Source organism: Tupaia chinensis, unplaced genomic scaffold (genome assembly GCF_000334495.1).
Source record: "Tupaia chinensis unplaced genomic scaffold, TupChi_1.0 Scaffold141247_1, whole genome shotgun sequence".
NCBI lineage: Eukaryota > Metazoa > Chordata > Mammalia > Scandentia > Tupaiidae > Tupaia > Tupaia belangeri.
In genome coordinates this window covers 423639-439158 of record NW_006201110.1, presented here as the reverse complement: position 1 = coordinate 439158, position 15520 = coordinate 423639, and the positions used below count along the sequence as shown (strand labels likewise).

At 51.6% G+C, this 15520-nt stretch overlaps 3 pseudogenes; 2 read left to right on the top strand and 1 right to left on the bottom strand.

Annotated features, from left to right (window-relative positions):
- The first annotated feature begins 3724 nt into the window (after window positions 1-3724).
- Window positions 3725-5148, top strand: LOC102475044 (exosome complex component RRP43 pseudogene; annotated as a pseudogene).
- A 231-nt stretch (window positions 5149-5379) lies between these two features.
- Window positions 5380-6240, top strand: LOC102474628 (exosome complex component RRP43 pseudogene; annotated as a pseudogene).
- A 3866-nt stretch (window positions 6241-10106) lies between these two features.
- On the bottom strand, window positions 10107-11141 carry LOC114005008 (40S ribosomal protein S6 pseudogene; annotated as a pseudogene).
- Window positions 11142-15520: the final 4379 nt, after the last annotated feature.

Here is a 15520-nt window from a genome sequence, read left to right as displayed (position 1 = left end):
CGGGGCCCCCCCCTGCAGCCTCCAGGCTCCCTCCGAGGTCCCCGCGGTCCCACTCCCCTCTTCCGGAGGCGGCGCCAGGTGTGCGGCTCGCACAGGTGAGGGGCGGCGCCGCGGAGGGGCCGAGCGCCCCCTGGTGGCCGGGCGGCGTGCAAGGAACGTCGCCTCCGCCCTGGGAGGAGGCCGAGGGCCAGCCCGGGCTCGAGGCCCTGGCCCGCCTCGCTGAGGTCGGAAACGCCACCCGCCCGTCTGTGTGCAGATCCCGCACAGACCACCGCTGCCCCTGGGGGAGGACACGGCTGACCACCGCGACATCGAAGGCGGCCGCGTCGGCGCTCTGCTGGGGAAGCTTTCACGCCACCCTAACGAAGCCGGATAACGGAGGGCCGGGTCGGCTGTACAGCTGAGGAGGCCGAGGCCGGGGAAGTCATCTCGCTTGCTTGGGGTCCATGGATAGAACTCGAACGTGAACCCCAGAAGTGTGACTTTAGGGTGCTGCTCTTCACTGATTCCGACCTGCAGATGGGGACACGGTGGCTGACAGCTACCAGGATCTGCTGTAGCCACTCCTAGGTCTGTGGCTCCAAACTTGGGGTTCTCCGTTCCTGAGCTGGGCAGAGCTGGCACCATGCCCCAGACAGGGACAAAGGCCTTGGCGACAGGAGGACCAGGACCCGGGACGGGGTCCAGTGCCGATTCGGCTTGGGCACACAGGCAATGCCCCAGCCACGACCTCAGGGTTGTCACAATTTCCTGAGCTGTGGGAGAGCGGGGCGGACGGCAGGCTGGGAACAGCACGGTGCTGGGAAGTCTAACCACAGGCTCTCTGGGGAAACCAGAAGCCCAGACGTGCTGGTGTTCCCATTCCCATGGTGTCCGCACCCCCTGGCTGCAGTCCTGAGCGTGAGGCTGGCCGGACAAGGCCAGCGGGTCTAGGTGCCTCTGGCCTGAGTCTTTGGGGTTGGGGGCCTATGTACCTGGGCTCTAGAAAACCAGGAGGGTGGGTGCTTGGAACCCTGACCTGAGGGAAAAGGGTGCAAGGACCCCTCGGAGGGGTGGTCAGGGGCTGGGTCTCCTGCCAGCAGAGCATGGGAAGTGCCAGCCCCTCTGCAGAGGGGGTCGAGACTCACCTAAAGCTGCCTGCCTAGCCAGGCTGCCATTGTCCCGCTGCTCCTGTGGGGACAAATAGAAGCTCAGGGTACCCTCCAAGTGCCAGAGTCACCCTGAACACTCTCAGCACAACCTTCTGAGCCCCCTCCCAGGGATCTGGAACAGAAGGAGGTTCAAGTCCACCCAGGCCTTGGGAGGGCAGAGACCCATGAAGCAGAAATGAACCCTAAGACAGCACAGCAAAGGGGCACGGCTCACGGGCACGGGCGTCACTGGCCTCAGTCCAAATTCCAGTCTGGCCTGTCAGATGTGTGTGTCTGTGACATTCAGCTGGTTACCCCTGTGGCCCTCAGATTGCCGTCTGTGGCACGGGGCACTAATAGCTCCTAGCTGCTAAGGGCATGAGGATTAAATGAGGGGGAAGTGGCAGCCCGGAGCCCAGGTGGGAACCCCACAGCCACACAGGGCAGGGGAGCCACATGGGGCAGGACGAGCCCCTAGCAGCTGTGAGCTCCCAGTCACGGCCAGGAGACCAGCTCGGAGACGCGGAGCATTTGTCTGCAGGTATCGCAGACCCCTCATTCCAACGTGCCCGGCTTCCAGTCCCGCTCAGTCTTCGGACACTTGAGTGTGATCCCCAGACTCCTGTGGTCCCAGAAGTCCTGGCCACCCAGCAATCTGAAGCTCAGAGATTTACCTCCCCTCACCAGGAGGACGGCAGCAAGGAGGGACACGGAGTGGCCCCAGGGCAGCCCTGGGGAGTCTGGGGCCCTGTCAGAGGAGAACCAGGAGGGCAGTCCCCCTCCCTCATCTCTCCAGCCTGCTTCCCAAACAAGCCAGCCTCCTGGAGCCCCCTCCCAGTGCTCCGCCTGCAGCGTCCTCCCCACCTTCCCATCCACCTAAGGAGCCCTGGTTGGAGCGGAGGGTGGCCTCCTCCCTCGCAGTCCAGGCTGGGCATCCTGAGGCCCGCGGGACACTCTCCAGTGCCACCCCCGGCCCCTCCTCAGAGGCTCAGAGGTCTTGAATGGCTTGGTCCCAGACCAAGGCGCCCAGGCTTTATGGCATATAGAAACCCCATGAGCAAGCAGTATTGCTGGAGACATGTGGAACCTTCATGTAAAGTATTTCACATAAAAGCCTTGTGATCCAATTCACCTAACTTTTTGTGTGTGGTTTTTGCCAGAAGATATATGCACACACCAGAAAGCGGAAACACGAGAACTCACCCCCAGCAGGGATGTCCACACTGCTGTTCTTTCTTCTGCAGTCTCCTCTCAGGATTTGGGCACGCCTACACTTGCCCCCAGTGCATTTCTCAAGCTGCCAGATCCAGGACTCTAATGGTAGTTGGCCATGTGGGAATCCAGGGCCTTACCCACCATGCCGCCTGCTGGCCCCTCCTTTAAAAATAAAATATTGGGAGAGGTTTTTGCTATAGGGAGCATGTGCTCACCAGAGAAATCTGATTTCTCAGAAAGCGAGAAATCACCCCCCAGGGAGGATGGCCATGCGGCAATCCCTTCTCCTCCATTCTCCTCTCAGGACCTTCGGCATGTACACACACACATCCGGCGTGAGTTTAAGCCACCAGGTCCGGGACTCGAACCCCAGTCAACTACATGGGAGTCCAGTGACATAGCCATTACCCTAACTGCTGGTTTCCCCATCCTTTAAAATTTTAACCTGTTTCCGGGAACAGCAGGTGGCATGGTGATTAAGGTGCTGGACACTCCCACATGGCTGACCATGGTTCAAGTCCTGGACCTGGTGGCTTGCTTTCTCACTTCCCCTCTTTCTCTGTCTCTGTGTCTCCCTCTGTCAAATTAAAAACAAATGAATGAATGAATAAAATTTTAAAAGAAATTTAACCTGTTTCCAAGTTTTTTTCTCCAACTTAGAAAAAGGACCAGCTGGTGATATGGTGGCTATGGTGGCTGGGTCTGACATGGCGTGGCTCTAGTCCTGGACTTGGTGGCTTGTGTGTGTCCAAAATTCCCAGAGGAGAATGGAGGAAAGGAGGTTGCGGTGTAGTCACCCCCTCGCGGGAGCTTTCTCACTTTTTTCCTTTCTCTGTTACTCTCTGGCAAAATGACCCTATCGCAAATTTTAAAAAAATGGCTTCGTTGAGGTGCATATTAGTTTCCTAGGACTGATCCAACAGATTACCACAACGGGTAAGTTTCCTCTCGGGGTTTTGTACACACATGCGCCCGGCGTGGTTTGTTAGCTATCGGGTCTGGGACTCACACCGAGCAGCCAGCCACAGCAGTGTCACGTGCATGGGACCGCACTGCCTCAACTACCACACCACCACAGCCGGCCTCCCCTCACCGTCTGTGTGTTTCAGGACAGTCACCTTTTTTCTCCTTGTAGGTTTTTTCAATAGGGCAGATGCACTTGCACACACCCTCAGGGCATGATTTTCGAGCTACCGGGTCCAGGACTTGAACTGTGGTCGATCATGTGGGAGTCCAGTGATGTAACCACTATGTCATCTGCTGACCCTGGGAATCTTTCTTTAGCTGATACTTAGAATCAACAAAAGAGGAAATGATAAACTTACTTCCCTTCAGAAAGTTCTTAGAAAAATATTTGATAGGAGCACGTGGGCGGGAAGATGGTGGCCGGGTTCAAAACCGGGGCCCCTCTGGAGCATTACAGATTTCTGAAGAACTGCCGACCCGATGGAAGAGAACGTGAACTCAGAACCACAGCTGTCAGCATGGGTTCGGTCAGTGCTGCAGATGGGTCTGCCTTAGTGAAGCCGGAGCAGCTACCGTCATTTGTGGAGTGCCACGGAATTTGCAGCACCACCCCAGATGCCCCTGGTAAAGGCTATGTGGCTCCTAACGTGGGTCTACCACCCCTGTTCACCGAGACTTCGGTCAGGACCCCCTGGAGAAGAGGCCCCAGTGGCCAGCCAGTTCATTACAGATGTCATTGACGAGTCACGGATAATTCAGAAAGCGGACTTAGGCACTTCTCCAGGAGAGCCCGCTTGGGTTCTGCGCTGTGAGCTCGTGTGCGTGGACTGTGATGGAAACACGTGGGGTGCCGGAGCATGTGCTTTGTCGGCGGCTTTAAAAACCGTGCAGTTGCGGGAACCAGCAGTTAACGTAATGGCTATGTCGCTGGACTCCCACGTAGTCGACCGCGGTTCGTGTCCCGGACACGGAGGCTTAAAACTCACACCGGGCGCGTGTGCGTGCGTGCCCAAGATCCCGAGAGGAGAATGGAGGAGAAGGGATTGCAGTGTGACCATCCCCCCTGGGGGGTGATTTCTCGCTTTCTGTCTCTATGTCTCTCTCTGTCTGTCTGGCGAGCGCATGCGCCCTACAGTGAAAATCTCTCCAAAAACAAAACAAAAACAAAAACAAAAACCGTGCAGTTGCCTGAAGTTCCTGTAAATGAAGAAACTGCGCCAGCAGAAGTTAGTGTACAGAAGAAAAGTTATTTGGATATTAGAACCAACCAGGTGCAGCATCCTTTGCTGTGTCTGATGACTTTACTGACAGTTGACCCTACTGGCGAGGAAGAGCATCCGGCCAGGGGGACCTTGATCATAGTGGACAGGGGAGGCATATGGTGGCTGGGTCTGACATGGCGTGGCTCTAGTCCTGGACTTGGTGGCTTGTGTGTGTCCAAAATTCCCAGAGGAGAATGGAGGAAAGGAGGTTGCGGTGTAGTCACCCCCTCGCGGGAGCTTTCTCACTTTTTTCCTTTCTCTGTTACTCTCTGGCAAAATGACCCTATCGCAAATTTTAAAAAAATGGCTTCGTTGAGGTGCATATTAGTTTCCTAGGACTGATCCAACAGATTACCACAACGGGTAAGTTTCCTCTCGGGGTTTTGTACACACATGCGCCCGGCGTGGTTTGTTAGCTATCGGGTCTGGGACTCACACCGAGCAGCCAGCCACAGCAGTGTCACGTGCATGGGACCGCACTGCCTCAACTACCACACCACCACAGCCGGCCTCCCCTCACCGTCTGTGTGTTTCAGGACAGTCACCTTTTTTCTCCTTGTAGGTTTTTTCAATAGGGCAGATGCACTTGCACACACCCTCAGGGCATGATTTTCGAGCTACCGGGTCCAGGACTTGAACTGTGGTCGATCATGTGGGAGTCCAGTGATGTAACCACTATGTCATCTGCTGACCCTGGGAATCTTTCTTTAGCTGATACTTAGAATCAACAAAAGAGGAAATGATAAACTTACTTCCCTTCAGAAAGTTCTTAGAAAAATATTTGATAGGAGCACGTGGGCGGGAAGATGGTGGCCGGGTTCAAAACCGGGGCCCCTCTGGAGCATTACAGATTTCTGAAGAACTGCCGACCCGATGGAAGAGAACGTGAACTCAGAACCACAGCTGTCAGCATGGGTTCGGTCAGTGCTGCAGATGGGTCTGCCTTAGTGAAGCCGGAGCAGCTACCGTCATTTGTGGAGTGCCACGGAATTTGCAGCACCACCCCAGATGCCCCTGGTAAAGGCTATGTGGCTCCTAACGTGGGTCTACCACCCCTGTTCACCGAGACTTCGGTCAGGACCCCCTGGAGAAGAGGCCCCAGTGGCCAGCCAGTTCATTACAGATGTCATTGACGAGTCACGGATAATTCAGAAAGCGGACTTAGGCACTTCTCCAGGAGAGCCCGCTTGGGTTCTGCGCTGTGAGCTCGTGTGCGTGGACTGTGATGGAGTCTCTATGTCTCTCTCTGTCTGTCTGGCGAGCGCATGCGCCCTACAGTGAAAATCTCTCCAAAAACAAAACAAAAACAAAAACAAAAACCGTGCAGTTGCCTGAAGTTCCTGTAAATGAAGAAACTGCGCCAGCAGAAGTTAGTGTACAGAAGAAAAGTTATTTGGATATTAGAACCAACCAGGTGCAGCATCCTTTGCTGTGTCTGATGACTTTACTGACAGTTGACCCTACTGGCGAGGAAGAGCATCCGGCCAGGGGGACCTTGATCATAGTGGACAGGGGAGGCAAACTGCTGTCTTCACAAACCAGGTGGGAGTGGGCTGACAAGGTAGGCTTCAGGACGTATGAGTCGAGCAGTTACAAGACAGAGAAGTAAAAACCTGATGGATGAAGTAATTAAGAGTATGAAACCCAGCAACCCGCAGTTGGCGTAATGGCTATGTCGCTGGACTCCCATGTAGTCGACTGCGGATGCCGGGCACGTGTGTCTGCGTGCCCAAGATTCTGAGAGGGGAATGGAGGAGAAGGGAGTGTGGCGTGGCCAACCCCCGGGGTGTGATTTCTCACTTTCTGTCTCTCTTCTCCCGTGCCCTATAACAAAACCCCCCCAAAAAAAAAAAAAAAAAAAAAAAAAAGAGTATGAAACTCCAGATAACCAGCCACAACTTTTTCAAACCAGATTTGTAAAAATTGTATTTCTTACACTGTGCGCAAACCTTTTATACTAAATAAATACCAAACTACATTCTTCTGAAAAAGAAAAATTTGATAGTGTTGGGGCCAGCAGGTGGTGTGGTGGTTAAGGTGCCGGACTCCCACATTGCTGACCGCAGCTCGAGCCCCAAACCTGGCAACTTGCTTTCTCACTTTCCCTCTCTTTCTCTTTCTCTCGCTTGCTCTGTCCCTCTCTGGTCAAATTAAAAATAAGTAAATAAATAAAGTTAAAAAAAAAAGGTCTGGCAGGTGGAGTGGTGGTTAAGGGTACTGAACTCCCTCATGTCTGACCATGGTTCGAGTTCCAGATCTGGTGGGTTGCTTTCTCATTTTCCCTCTCTCTCTGCTCATATGAAAATAAATAAATAATCAATTAATTTAATAAATAATTCTTATTTTTTAAGAATTATCTAATTTTATTTATTCATTTATTCATTTAATTTGACCAGAGAGAGACAGAGAAAGAATGAGAGAGAAAGTGAGAAAGCAAGCCACCAGGTTCGGGACTCAAACTGTGGTTGGCCATGTGGGAGTGTCCAGCGCCTTAACCACCACACTACCCACTGGTCCCAATAAATAATTCTTAAAAAAAAAAAAAAAAAAGAAAGGAAAGGAAAAGAAAAAGAAATACCCCTCAAGACCTATGACCCAGGATTTCAGATTTGTATCAGTTAACCCCATGTTTAGCCTCAGGAAACAAGGCAGAAGAGTGGGATAGATTAACAGACTGGGAAAAATCCTTAGTGGATTTTGATCAAAATAAATGCAGACTCAAGAAGCAAATGCAGAGAACTTTCAGACCACCTGCACATTGCTCTCCCTTGCATTTTTCCTAAGGTTACTGATTGTACAAAAGTACAACAATTCAGGGACCAGCAGGTGGAGTAACGGTTACATCGCTGGACTCCCATGTGGTCGACTACAGTTCAAGTCCTGGACCCTGCAGCTTAAGCTCATGCCTGGCACTTGTGCGTGCGTGCGTGCCCAAGATCCTGAGAGGAGAATGGAGGAGGAGGGGTTGTGGCATGGCCATTCCTCCAGGGGGTGATTTCTCACTTTCTGTCTGTCTCTCTCTGTCTCTCCAGTGAGCACACACACCCTATAGCAAAAAAATATATATTTTTTTAAAAAGTGAACAACTCAAGACCTACAGTTACAGGTTTAAAATGTGGAATTTCTCAGCTCTGCAATTTCTCTCAGCTTGCTGGTATTCAAGGTCAGTTAGAAACTGCTTTCTAACAGAGCCAGAGACAGATACTAAACATCTAAGGGTTAACCTCTGCAACTTTAAAAAAAACTTCACGGAGGGGCCCGAGGGAGGAAGATTTGTGTGTTCTTGTCTTGTCGGGCCCGTGGTCAGGCAGCAGGGGAGAGCGTGGGCTCCTGCGGGCTCACCACCAGGCTCTAAGAGAATTTCCAGGTGCAACAAAGCCTGAATTCTGAAGATGGCATGAAGGTTGTCATGACATATTCCCCCCGAATTTGTCATAGAAGACAGTGGTGAGAAGTGCCAAGGTGACTACTGCGTGTGACAAGTATGTGGGTAGCTGAGCATGAACGTCCGGGTCCTCCGTGTGCTGTTTGTTTAAGAGTACTTCGCTGCCTCAAGCGGACATGCAACATTTTGAAGGAAAAATGAAAACTTGATCAAGAAAACAGAAACAGGAGCAACGAATGAAAGTGTTTTGATATCAATAACCTTATAATAAACTATAGAAATTTGTTTTTAATTTTTGAGAGGTTTTTGCTATAGGGCGCATGCGCTTGCCAGATAGACAGAGACAGAGAGATAGAAAGCGAGAAATCACCCCCCAGAGGGGATGGCCACACCGCAATCCCTTCTCCTCCATTCTCCTCTCGGGATCTTGGGCACGCAAGCACATGCGCCCAGCGTGGGTTTAAGCCACCGGGTCTGGGACTCGAACTGCAGTCGACTACGTGGGAGTCCAGCGGCATAGCCATTACGCTAACTGCTGGTCCCAAACTATAGACATTTTTTTATAAAGAGGCAATAGAAACAAGCATATGAAATCTTATTTTTGCGTGTGTATACGTGTGTGTATGCATACATGTTATGTATTGTATGTTGTGTGTCTATGTGGTAAAGGCCTTAAGGAATTCTATTCCGTTTGATTTATAGAAAGAGTGCTCTACAAATTGTAGGGTCTAGGGGAAGGGAGACGCGGCAGAAACTTTCCCGCCCTCTGCCTCCAGCATGCCACCAACAGACTTTCCTGCCCTCTGCATTGGGCCGCTGCCGCCAGTTGAGCAGAAACATGGTCTCCCACTGGCCAGGACAGGACACCATGACGCTGTGGCAACCGCTCATTGGACAAGGGCCCCTATAAGAGAATGAGCAGCAAACCTTTGGGTGTGACCCCCCAGCCTTACCTCACCCAAGAGCTTTTCGCAGAATAAATTTTACTGGCTTTGCTAAATTCCAAGCCTGACTCTGGTTCTTCCGTCTTTGCTGCCTCTGACTCCGCCACAGATCATGCCTGGTCTAACACAAATTAGATTAAAACCCATGCACTGGGACTGGCAGGTGGTGGTTGTTAAGGTGCCGGACTCCTATGTGGCTAATTCTGGTTCGAGTCCTAGACATGACACTTGCTTTCTCACTTTCTTTCCCTCTCTCTCTGGTCAAATTAAATAATAATAATAATTAATAAATAAATAAAATGGAATAATAAAATATTTTTAGGGACCAGCCAATAGTGTAACGGTTACGTTGCTGGACTCTCAGTTGACCGTGGTTTGAGTCCTGGACCTAGTGGCTTAAAACTCACATTGGGCGTGCATGTGTCCAAAATCTCAAGAGGATAATGGAGGAGAAGGGATTGTGGCATGGCCATCCTCTTAGGGAGTCGATGTTTTTTTTTTTTTTTCTTTCTGTCTCTCTGTCTCACTGTTTCTCTCTGACTAGCACACTCACTTTATAGCAAAAATCTCTCTAAAAAAAATTTTTTTTTAAATGAATCATTTGAACCTGTCAGTTTTGTGGCCTACACATGCATTTGGAGAAATTATATTTGGCCAGCAGGCAGAACTGAGCGCAGAAATCGGACTGCTTTTTCTTATTTTCTAATCTTTCTAGAGGGCCTGGGGTGAGTCACACCCACAAGCATTGACAGATCATTCTGGCCCGTTTGCTAAGAAGACTCTAGCTACATTTATTCAGTCCTTGGGACAGTATCCTGTGATCTCTACAAGCCCCCTTATCTCTGTTAAAGCATACTCTTTACTGGTCCTTTTGTGAAACACAGAAAACCCACCTATAACCTACAGGCCTCCACCTTCAGATCCCCTACCTTTTTGGGTCAGACTAATAGGAAAACTCTTTTCACTAATTCCAAACCTTGTCTCTCACCCTCAAAACCAAATAAAAGGAACCCCTGTATCTGATCATCCTGTAAAAGGCATGGTTGTCTTTCTTCAGGCCTGGCCACCCATATTTGTGTTTAGAAATAAGCCTTACTTACTATTTTATCAGAGTTGGTTATTTCCGCTGACACATGCAACTGTTCGTTTTGTTGTTGTTGGGGTTTTTTTTTTTTTTTTTAGATCTGATCTTATTTCTTTCTTTCTCATAAAAATCTTCTTTATGACTGGATTCAGACTCAGAAGTGGAAGCTCGCAGAGAGGACAGCCTGCGTCTCTTCGCAATCTGTTCTTGGCGTTTTTCTTTAGCCTCCTTCATTCTCTTGGCCAAAAGTTTAGCATACTCTGCTGCCTCTTCCTTATTTTTCTTAGTACGTTGTTTCTTTCTTTCTTTTTTTTTTTTCTTTTTGAGAGATTTTCGCTATAGGGCGCGTGCGCTCACCAGACAGACAGAGAGAGACAGAGAGACAGAAAGCGAGAAATCACCCCCCAGGGGGGATGGTCACGCCGCAATCCCTTCTCCTCCATTCTCCTCTCGGGATCTTGGGCACACACTGCACACGCGCCCGGCGTGAGTTTAAGCCACCGGGTCCGGGACACGAACCGCGGTCGACTACGTGGAAGTCCAGCGACATAGCCATTACGCTAACTGCTGGTTCCCAGTATGTCATTTCTTGGCGTTTGTGTTGCAGGACACGGGGAGTCACAAGACGCTGAATCTTGGGTGCTTTGGTCCTAGGTTTCTTACCTTCTTTATTTAAGAGCTTTCTTACAACATATTGGAGGACATCATCTTCTTTAGAGAGATTGAAGTTTTTGGATTCTGCTAGCTCTCTTAGGCCCCAGGCGACAAGGCACGGTAGTATCAGTCAGTCCTGGAATATCCTTCTCTCCTTTTTTAACAATAACCAAGTTGAGAACGCTCAGGTTGGCGTCCACAATGCAGCCCCGAACAGATTTGCGCTTGCTTTCTCCAGTTCTCCGTGGTTTGGAACAGGAAAGCCCCTTACTCAGTAGCAGGCGGACACGGCCGTGGGTCAAGATGCCCTGCTTCATGGGGAAACCTTGTTTGTCGTTTCCACCCCTGATCGGACTACATAACCTTCCGTTCTTCACCCAAAGCGTCAGCAGCAACTTCTGTGACCACACGCTTCTCATAAAAAGTACGAAGTTTGCATTCATCGTCCACTTCAATGAGTTTCTGGCAGCCCGTGGTTGGGAAGGAGATATTCAGCTTCATCTTATAGCAGCTGACTTCCTTCGAGTTGCCATGAAAAAGAGCAGTTTTCTTTTTCTTTTTTTTTTTTTAATGATCTTTTTAAGAATTACTATTTTGGGGCCAGCAGTTAGCATAATGGCTATGTCGCTGGACTCCCATGTATTTGACCACTGTTCGAGTCCTGGACCCAGTGGCTTAAACTCACACACTGGGCGTGTGTGCACGCATGCCCAAGATCCCAAGAGGAGAATGGAGGAGAAGGGATTGCGGCATGGCCATCCCCCCTGGGGGTGATTTCTTGCTCTCTGTCTCTCAGTCTCTCTCTTTCTGCTATAGCAAAAACTTCTTCTCAAAAAAAAAAAAAAGTAATAGAGTTAGAATTGTTCAGATTCAAAATCCATCATCTTTTCAGTCCACCACATTAACACCCTATTTACATGTATAATAATCATCAACCTAAGGCTTTTAAAATCCCTTATTTCATCATTCTCATAACCATTGACATATTTTGGGGCCAGTGGATGGCATAGTGGTTACGTCTCTAGACTTCCACGTAGTTGTCCATGGTTTGAGTCCCAGATCTGGCAGCTTAAAACTTATACTGGGCTCGGGGCCAGCAGGCAGCATGGTAGTTGAGGTGCTGGACTCCCACATGGCCAACCATGGTTTGGGTACTTACCTGGTGGCTTGCTTTCTCACTTTCCCTCTCTCTGTGTGTGTCTCTCTCTGGTCAAATTAAAATAACTGAATGAATAAATAAAATTAAATAATTCTTTAAAGAAAAAGCTTTTACCAGGAGCATGTACATGCATGCCCAAGATCCTGAGAGGAGAATGGAGGAGAAGGGATTGCAGTGTGGCCATCCCACCCAGGGGATGATTTTTGCCTTTCCATCTCTCTGCGTCTCTCTGTCTTTCCAGTGAGCACACACACCCTATAGCAAAAACCTCTTTAAAAAAAGAATTATTTATTTTAATTTCATTTATTCATTCATTTATTTTAATTTGAACAGAGAGAGACACACACAGAGAGAGGGAAAGTGAGAACACAAGTCACCAGGTCCAGGACTCGAACTGTGGTCAGCCACATGGGTATGTCCAGCACTTCAACCACCAGGCCACGTGCTGGCCCCTTGTCTTTTCTTTCTTTTTTTTTTTTTTTCCAAGTTTGCTTTAGCATACATGCGTTCACAAGAGAGAGAGAGAAAGAGACTGAGACAGTGAAAGAGAAAGTGAGAAATCATCCCCTACGGGGATGGCCACACTGCAATCCTTTCTCCTCCATCTGTCTCCTGGGATCTTGAGTATGCACACACTCGTACCTGGCATGAATTTCAAGCCACCATGTCTGGGATTCCAACTACAGTTGGCTGCGTGGGAGTCCAACAACGTAACTATTACGCCATCTGCTGGTCCTGGTGCAATTGTTTTCTAAGAGAGTTCTGAGACTTACCCAGGTGACGTATTGGGATGTAGTTTGAGCACATGAACCGTGATGCGGTACCCCGTCCCGCACTCATGTGCTAGCTCATTTCTCCCTTCTCCTGTCAATGAGCATTCAGTCACTGGGCACTTTTCCCACGTTATGAAGCACATGTTCATGAACATCCTTGCACACCAACCTCTGTGGACACATGGCTGGGAGTTCCAGAAGTGGTCAGTAGGCAGAGGGTGTCCAGTGACCTCCTGCTGCATCATAACCACCCACAACTTGGAGGCTGAGACTGCAGCCTGCTGTTCCCATCCCTCCTTTCTTGAGAGGTTTTTGCTGTAGGGCATGTGTGCTTGCCAGAGAGACAGAGCTAGAGAGACAAAAAGTGAGAAATCACTCCCCTGAGGGTGATGACCATGCCACAATCCCTCTTCCGCTATTCTCTTCTTGGGGTTTTGAGCATGCATGCAGTTACCTGGCATGCATTTCAAGCCACCAGGTCCAGGACTCAAACTCGTAGGCCACGTGGGAGTCCAGTGCCTTAACCGCTATGCCACCTACTGGCCTCTGTATTCCCTTTTCTTTTTGACCTTTATTTATGTATTTACTTATTTTGCAATTTGACCAGAGAGGGATAGAGAGAGAAAGAGAAAGAAAGTGAGAAAGCAAGCCACCAGGTCTGGGATTCGAACTGTGGTTGGCCATGTGGGAGTCCAGTGCTCCTAATCACCACACTACTCCTGGTCCCATATCTCTTTGCTGACAGATCCTGTTGCTGGGATTTCAGGCAGTTGTAGGCGAAGGGGCCGGGGCTGAAGTCCACAGAGGCTTGTTCGTTCCCAGCACTGGTGCCCTGGCTGGATGGGAGGATGGCAGCATCGCTCTCCTTGCAGCCTCTGCTGTGGACAGCCTGGACATGGTCGCCAAGGGCTGCCCCAGGCTTCCTATGCCGCAGCTGACTTCCGGGAAAGCGAAGTCCTGAGAGACGAAGGCAGAAACCGCAAGGCTTTGTAAGGCCCAGCCCCCGTCACTTCCACAGCACTGAGGCCGGGCCAGGCTCAAGGAGAAAGGACTGGATTCCACCCCAGCCCTCTGTTCCCAGCCCTCTGTTCCTCTGCTAGAGGTTAGCCACTTCAGCTTTTCTCAGTGTTGCCAAACTGGTCTCCAATGCGAGGGTTTTGTTGTTTTGTTTTTGTTTTTTTAAAGAATTATTTATTTATTTACTGGAAATAAACTTTTTTGTGTGTGTGTGTGCAATCCCTTCTCCATTCTCTTCTCGGGATATTGGGCACGCACGCACATGCGCCCGGCGTGAGTTTAAGCCACCAGGAGCAGGACTTGAACTGTGGTCAACTACACTGGAGTCCAGCGACTTAGCCATTACGCCAACTGCTGGTCCCAAACTGGTATGAATTTTAAACCACAGGTCTGGTACTTGAAACACAGTGGACTATGTGGGAGTTCAGCACATAACCATTAAGCCATATGCAAATACTTAAAATATTTTATTATTTAACTATTATTTAATTTGACCAGAGAGAGAGAGAAGGAGGAAGTGAGAAAGCAAGTGCCACATCCAGGACTCCAACCAGAATCAGCCTTGTGGGCGTGAGTGCCTTAACCACCACTTGCAGCCAAAGGCATGGGTTTAAATCTGCCGCAGTGAGAGCTGACTCCAAGTGTGCCTGGACCACAGTCAGCTCGACAGCCTCATGCCCCTTCCCGGGGTGCCCCTGAGGCCTGATGCCCTTTTCTCTGCCGCCAGTAGGGAGCCCGGCCTCGCCCTCTCCCCAGAGTAAAAGCCCCTCCTCTCTCAAGCCACTCCAGGCCTGCTGGGAAGCCGGCCCTGCCCACTGCGGGCAGCCTTGTCCTCGCGGGTGCTGTGGCCTCATCTGTCTCCACCTCTGGATCAGGTGTAGCGCGGGTGGCTCTGCCAGGGGACAGCCACAAAACCGCTCCTGGCAGAGCACGCATGTCTTCCAGGACACAGCTGGCTAGTCCCCCGCCCCTCAGACTTTACTCAGGCCGGTCTGATAGCCAACGGGGTGGGGGGCGGTCTGTGACGGACTGAATTGTGTCTCCTCCCCGACTCCACATGCTGAAGCCACCAGGTGTCTCGGCGTGACCGTGCTTGTGACCGGGCCTGCAGAGGGCGATCCAGTTAGGGTGGGCGCAAGGGCTGGCGTCCCGTAGAGGAGGAAGGGACCGGGTGTGGGCGCCGACTGGCCACCGCGGAGGAGGCGGCGGTGCGCACCCCAGGAGCGTGCTCGTGCTGGGAGAGACCAGCCCGGCCAGCACCTCCACTCGGCCCGCAGCTCCCAGAACCTGCAAGAACACCCTCCGCACCGCGGGCCGGCGCTTGGTCACAGCAGCCCCAGCAGAGCCGTGGCGGCGCGTGGGCAGCCGCATCTCCACGCTCGCCCTGGCGCCGTTTTGTTTTGTCTGAAACACAGATGGCGACCCCTCGCCGCCCCGGAGACTCGGCCGTTCGCACCCGCCCTCTCCAGGAAGGCCCCTCCCCGGGCACCCTCTGCACCTGCCTGAAATCCGAGCAGGAGGGGGGTTCCGCTGGCCCCGCGCCCCGCGCGGAGCAGGCGCTCGAGCTTGGCTTTGGGGAGCACAGGACTTAAAGGTCTGGAACCGCTGGGCCCCTGCGTCTGGATCTCGAAATGCCACGACGGCAGAGGGGGGAGGCAGGGACCCGCGCGCAGCCCGGGGTGTGGGGGTGAACACCCGGACCTCAGGGGTCCGGGAGGGGAGGAGCGGGGAGCCCAGCCGCCCCTCCCCCGCCGCGCGGCCTGAGAAAGCAGAAGCGAGTCCGGCTCCGGGAAGTGCCTGCCCCGAATCTGGGAAGAGAAACTTGCGGACGGGATCGGGAGTGAAGCCCGGGACGCCCCACGCCTGGGTGCCCCGTCTGCCTCTCACGCTTTGCGGCGCGCGGACGACGGCGCCCCGGTCTCGGCGGGGGG